The sequence below is a fragment of the Agelaius tricolor genome, unplaced genomic scaffold (genome assembly GCF_023055355.1).
Source record: "Agelaius tricolor isolate 1412-34295 unplaced genomic scaffold, bAgeTri1.0.p SCAF_12, whole genome shotgun sequence".
Taxonomy (NCBI): Eukaryota; Metazoa; Chordata; class Aves; order Passeriformes; family Icteridae; genus Agelaius; species Agelaius tricolor.
This window is the reverse complement of record NW_027269272.1, coordinates 13,541,691-13,547,690: the sequence shown is the minus strand read 5'-3', so window position 1 is coordinate 13,547,690 and position 6,000 is coordinate 13,541,691. Positions and strand designations below refer to the sequence as shown.

At 41.0% G+C, this 6,000-nt stretch overlaps 1 long non-coding RNA gene across 1 annotated transcript in view; it reads right to left on the bottom strand.

The window, feature by feature from the left end:
* Window positions 1–622: 622 nt before the first annotated feature.
* Window positions 623–6,000, bottom strand: part of LOC139594686 (uncharacterized) — a 41,063-nt gene continuing 35,685 nt past the window's right edge. Inside the window, exons 3-4 of the long non-coding RNA XR_011680732.1 lie at window positions 4,676–4,922; window positions 623–755 (exon numbers count right to left, since the gene is read on the bottom strand). This is a non-coding gene — a long non-coding RNA (uncharacterized lncRNA). The remainder of the gene's footprint in view (window positions 756–4,675; window positions 4,923–6,000) is intronic.

The following is a 6,000-nucleotide window of genomic DNA, read 5'->3' as shown; positions in this document are numbered from 1 at the left end:
AATCCTGTAAATTGGATCCCACAATTTCCAGAGGGGATCAAGGCCTAGAAAAAGGCACCAAAACTGGTGAAGGGGCTTGAAGACAGGTCCTGTAGGGGGCTGCTGAGGCCACTGGGTTGGTCTAGTTTGGTGGAGGCTGAGAGGTGACCTCATGCTCTCTACAGCTTCCTGAGCAGGAAAAGTCAAGAGGGAGGTTCTCATTGCTCTCTACAGCTTCCTGAGCAGGGGGAGTCAAGAGGAAGGTTCTTCCTGTGCTTGACAGGACACCAGTGGGTGTTCCAAAGCACTGGAACCCTGGCACCATCTGCATGTCCAGTTTCTTATGGCTGGTTCTCCTGACTCCACATGTTATGGGCAGGGCAAGCTCTGCAGTGACCCTCAAAGTCCCTTGGCCTTGCCCCTGCCATCCAGGTGAAAATGCCTCACAGCCTCAGGCACCTCCAAGTGTTGGTGGTTCTCCTCATTTCCCAGAGCCTCCTGCCCCTCTGGCCTTGGTCCTTGGTGGCCAGGCAGTGGACACAGCTGCTGGGCACCCCTGTAAATTCATCCCTGTGTTCAGGCTGGGCATTTAAGGTCATTTATACTCCAGATATTCATAAGGTTGTGGGGATGCCAAAAGTGCAAGAAAGGGGTTGCTTCTCTTTATGCAAACTTTGCAGAGATGTAGAGAGCAGATGAGATTTCCTCACCATTTCTTGCAGTCAAAAACAGCAGATCCAGCCCTTAAGTCTTGTGTTGTCCCACGGATTTCATGTCTGTCATGGAAGAGTGAGGCATTAGAGGTATGATCTGGAGAATGCCAGAAGGGGGAAGTGGCTGTACAGATATTTCTGCAGACAATTTTTGCATATTCTCCTTTTTTGCTACCCAGAAATTATTAGTCAGTTGATACTTTTCATTTAATTTTAAGAAAAACATTGTCCCTTTTAAAAATAAAAATATACAGTACTATTTTCTTCAAACATTGCACTTGACTGACAAAGCACAGGTTGTTCCAGCTGAAGTTTCTGCTTTCATTTTTAAATTTAAGTTACATTAAAGTTTAAAAAAGAAAAAACCTGTACAATATAAATCTGCTTGATATTGTTGCTCATAAGTAGCAAATGATGCCAAAACCATGTGAGCTGTACAACAGGAATAAAACCACTGAAATGGATTTACGTAAATCTCAGAGTCAAATTATTGCACTATAAATATGCAATGCACATATTGTTGTGTTCATTTTTTTTCTTCAGTGAGGTTTTTCCATGTCAAGAAATCTCATCTAAAAATTTGGCTCAGTCCTGATCCTTTAAAATTCCACTAGCTCTTATACATTAGCATTTTCATACTTCCTATTTATCACTATGCTTAGAATTGTTGCAGTATGATAGAAAGAATTATTTTTTGAAGACATAAGTAAGCCTGTTATCCACATGAATAAGGAAGATAATACGGTGAATCTCTCTGAAATGCACAGCCTTAGTGTACAATCAGTGTATTTCTTTCATGTTTATTCCTTTGTCACATATTCATTTGTGAGGGTTCCACAACATGTTCAGTACATGTCATGAACTGGTTTACCACAAGTTTATCCTTTCCGTGCATTTTATTTCACTGCTAAGGCAATCACTGCACATTGGCAGATTTTTATGCATCTAATAACTTCATTCTCTTATCAAAAATTCATTTAATTGGATTTCAGATTGGTTTCACATAGGATTTGGATAAATGGAAGCATAGGTTGCAACCTATGTGTCCCTTAGCAGGAATTTATGTAAGTTACTTCAATTGACATTTAATACACAATTACTGCTGGGCAATTTATCTGTTTGAGTGTTGCTTTTGACAACAGGACCAGTGTAGAGTATTAATGTCCCTGTTACTGGAGTATGCAGACAGTAGACTATAAAGGCACTGGACCACCACCCTCAACAAAGCTAAGCAAAACTGAACTTTAATAATCTTATTTAATCATTTGGTGGTCCCTTGAACCTTCTAAGTCAAAGATGTTTACCCCTTGGAGTTATGGATAGTCTCTCTTTGCAAGATCAATTTAACTCCTGTTTTGCCAGAAAATACAAACACCAGAAGCCACCTTCAATGACATTTACAGAATTCTACCATCTCCTGTTAGTGCTTGGGCTGCAGAGTGGCCTTTTTCTGTTTTCCCTTTGCATGTCCCTCCCTCTGCAGCATATCTGTGGAGGGATTTTAAAAACTGCATCTATTTCATTTGGGTTATTTGCTGCTGCTTTTTATTTATTTTTTAATGAAGCTTTTATGAAATCCTATATTGTACATTTTCCTGACTATTGCAATTCCAAGTGCATTTATTATTAAAGTTGAATAACTTACTAATGAAAAAAGACAAGAATTCATACATTGTGTTTGGGATATTCAACTTGCATGGTTATCCTTAGATTTAACAACACATGCTCACACCCACATGCACACTTGCACACACAGACACAACATGCACTCAGCTATACCAGAACATAATTTTTAAATTTGCCATTTTAGCAATAAAATTTTTAATTGCTTTAGTATACCTCTCAGCTTCCCCTGGATACTTTATAAGTCAAGATTTAGCCATAAAGGTGATTTGCCAACATTGAAATCCAGTGAAAGTGAAGAGCTTTACCCACTCTGGTGTTGTGCAAAAGTAACTACGGACAGAATTTAGCCTCATGTGTCAATGAAGGATTAGGCCTTCTGTAGTTTTGGTTTTGATTAAAATCATCATTGTTTAGCTGTACAATATATTTATGAAGAAAAAACATGAAAGAAAAGAATATATTTTGAACATTAGGAAATTGAGGCAAATAAAAAGGTTAAAGAAAACTATTTCATAAAATGGCATGTAAACATGTGGAATACATTACCAAAGACAAGAGAGGTAACTTAGAACATATGTTTATGAATCAGTATGTTCAAAAGAGAACAAGATGAGTTTCTACACAAAGAGAGAATAGAGTGTGAGGAATGCAGGAAATTAGAGATGGGGGGGCAGGGGGAGGAAGCAGAAAGGTTGGTTTTATGAGGATTAGTAGCTTTTAAGAGAGCAAGGCTGTGAGCAGGTGGAGTTCCCACCCTAGTCTGAATGACAAATGCAAAGTTTGTACTTCAAACTCATATCCTTTTCCAAAGGGGTGAATGGGGTGGGGAGGAGAGTCTACAGCAGCAGTTGAAAACTAACAGCTAAATATAATGTTAAAATCTAAATATAAACTCCAGGTTGAGATATTTAATGCTCCTAGAGTTTTACTGTCAGCATTTCTATCCCAGAACATTTTTTGCTTCTTTTGAATGGGATGCTTCTGCCCTTACTGTTTGATAAAATTAAGTCACAATAAAAAAGCAGAACTGACTCAATGGCTTCACGGACAATAAAGACCTGGTAATCAAAGACGTTGGCTTACTACTATGCCCTTTCTGCAGGAAAGCCAAAAGTAAGCCAGTCACTTTAAGTGTCCTCTTTTCTGCACAATCCTTTCAGGTCCCTGTCCAAAAGAGCTGTTTAATACACCCAGAGGACCACTTGGGTGTACATTTGGGGGTACATCATGTCTTGGGATCATCTTAGAGGTCAGACAGAATATTATGCTAGAAGCCATAAATCCAAAGCTGACCTAAATTCAGTCCAGAACACACAAAAGATGCTTCTGAAAAGCTTCTCCTTGCCCTGATCATCTGGTTACGTTTTGCCTCTCAGAACTCTTTTCTAGAAAGGCCTACACAAGACACTGACTACACCCCTGGCAGGCCAGTCTGCTTCCCAGAAGTTTCAGGTTCTGTGAGAAGGATCTGTTTTGCTTGATGAACATGTCAGCAGTCACTATAGGTAGGAAGAGTGACTGAGTGTTCCTCTGCATTTGGGATGTGCATCTGCATCCTTTTACCCCCTTCTTTAGAAGTTCTATATGCTTTAATATTTTTCCATAATAAAGCCATTGTTTTTCTCTCTGATTGATTGTCTAGTCAAAATGCAATAAATGGGTATGTTTGTATTGCTGGCAACTTCATATCTATGTGTTTCTTTGCTGGCATACATCCTAGATCAGTTTTGACCTGATTAAAACTTTTACCATTTCCTTTAAAAAGAAAACTTATGTTAAAGTGGGGAGGTTTTAATAAACCAATGTCAGACCTTTCTATTCACTTCAAATCTTCTATGAAAAGAAAGGACATTTTTCCCACGACATTGATGCAAAATAAAGATTTTAAATTTCCTTGTGAAAAAAAAAATTAGAAAATATGCAGAAAGCAAATTCATGGAGGGTAGGTTTTTAATCAGGCAAATCTCTGGGTGAGTGATGTTCGCAGTATGTGTTCACGATCCTCTATTCAGCCAGCAGCCCAATATGGCATGTGAACATGTACATGGACTGACAGAAACACCAAAATACCATGCCGAGGATCACCAGGAAATTCTGCACTGTTGAGGAGTGATGCTGTTGAAAGGCATCACCCTGTCTGCTCCTACACCAGGCTTAGCCTCTTTCAACATCAGTGACAGCAGAGGGGTTTCTCTGCAGATGGGGGAGGCCACACTCCCTCCCTCCCTCCCATCCTTCCACCACTGTGGTTGCTGTTTGCTCCCTTTCGTCTGCCTGGGCTGTATCAAGCCTCATAATAATGTCCTTGTACCTGTTAGTGACATCTAGGGGGAAAGCTCCCAGATAAGCTTACTTACACTGTTTGCTGTCCTCTCTTCACTGTAAATTGTATGCGATGAAGTAGCGCTGCCTTTATGCCTCCATTTTGTTGCAGGAGGTGGGATGCTCTACGAGTGGATGCTTTTGTTCAGTGGTGGTTTCCTGTGCTGTTAAGTGGCAGCAGATGGTCGCCCCGCAGTGAGATGAGCCCTGGCCATGGTCCTACTGGCAGGGGCAAGAGCACTCAGCTGTCCCTTGCATCTGAACTGGTTTTATCAGGAAAAGCTGGAGAACAAGATAAAGAATCAGATTTCACTAAAGGCTCCCCCATCCCCCCGCAGCATCTGTCAGGGCCTGCTGGCTAAAGCTCCACCACCCTGGGAGGCTTCAGACTCCAAGGGAGAGGGTGTGCTGGGCCGTGCCACGCTCACTCCTGCTCCCAACAATATGGTTCTTGCCTTATGTTGCATTACTATGGATGCACAGTTTCCATGAAAGGGTTTTATTTTTTCTTGGCCACCTGTCCTTGCAGGTCTCCCTTTGCTTTCCCTGAAGTGATATTTCAGACCTGTCTGTTACAATTTCATTTCTGACTTTCCACAATTAGCACTTTTCTTTCTCTGACTCTCACGTTAGATTTATTCGATACCAAAGGTTCTCTTACATGAACATTAACAATGGTTGAGTTCAAGTTTGCTCTGTGCTGCTCTTCTGAGTACATACTTTTATTCCCTAGGCTTATGTCCATTCTTTTTTAGCATTCAATGTTAAGAGTTTTCTTATCCTTGCTCCACACTTGGTTTCTGACAGCCTTATTCTAGGCACTGTGTTGACACAACAAATTCTTTCCTCTGGCAGTCATATTCCTGATAACATTAGATCTAGAGCTTGACATCTGACTGTGAGCTCAGCTCTTCCTGCTACACAATGCACTCCAGCAGGACATTGTGCAATACAAAACACAATTTCCATGGCATTCTCCCAAGATGTGCTGCTGGTTTTCTCTTTGGCTTACAATGTAAAGCCCAAGCAAGTTCCCCTACCAGAAATATCACTAAATTGATCACTACTATATCATTATTGCTAAGTGATCAGTCAGAGTGACAGATGGCTAATTGGTAAGTGCAAGTGGTGCCCCCAACTGTTCCCTGGAAGAGTCTTGTTAGTAACCACCTCCAACATCAAGAAAGATTGGATCCCCAAGGTGGGAGTGAGTGCAAGTTTAGAGGGGGTACGTAATATATTAAAACACAGCATTTCATGGTTTTCTTTGCTGTGTCTCAGTCAACAATGTTTCCCTCAGCACCATTCAGAGCTGAGGGGTCAGTGAAGCTGCCTGGCACTATCCCCTCCTTGTGCCAGG